A 782-nucleotide genomic window follows, 5' to 3' on the forward strand; every position below is an offset into this window, starting at 1 on the left:
TATTCAGGAAAATTTCATATTATTCCTTGTAATATCAAGTTTTATGTCTCTTTGTTTCAAAAAATTCTAAAGAAAACTTTGTTTACAGTGAATAAAAAATCACTTTCGAATAAGCTTTAGATAGGGATTCTATGTTAAACGTTTCAACTTTGAAGTGGAATATCTCGATTTTTAATCCCGCAATGAGTACTGAGCTTCAAAGTATATATGTTCAGAACACTAAAACAAGCTTATTCTGTAAGTTTCAGAAAAATCTAAAGAAAATGGATTTTTCGGAGAACGTCCTTAAGAAAAGGATTCATACTGTTACACTATTATGTAACACAGTACTGTTTGCATGTTTTTTACGTCTTATAATTTAGCGGAACAAAGTGAGCGGAATCGATTTTAACTAACATTTTTCTTTGTTGCTCATTTGTTGCTAAAAAGTTGCCAAAGAGAAAAATTTGTTGCTCTGTCGGTTTATTTAAAAAATGATGTTTCGCTAAAGGAAGATTAAGTTAGCGGAACAATATACCTATAACAAAGTCAACCTACACAAAATTAACGTAGGAATTTGTTGCTAATTCGTTGCTAATTTGTTGCTCACAAAATATAATTATTTTGAATATATTACATAGTAAAAAAGTGTAAATAACAACGAGAAGCTTCAACGTGCTGGCGGAACAAGAGTAAACTATTAGTAAAAAATTTATTGCTCGCTTAAATTTGGTACTGGGATGTAGGCTGAATTTGTTGCTCTCGAAATATACAATTTACGAATTTGCTGCTTGCAAAATAAG

The sequence above is a fragment of the Trachymyrmex cornetzi genome, unplaced genomic scaffold, assembly GCF_001594075.2.
Source record: "Trachymyrmex cornetzi isolate Tcor2-1 unplaced genomic scaffold, Tcor1.1 scaffold346, whole genome shotgun sequence".
Lineage (NCBI taxonomy): Eukaryota > Metazoa > Arthropoda > Insecta > Hymenoptera > Formicidae > Trachymyrmex > Trachymyrmex cornetzi.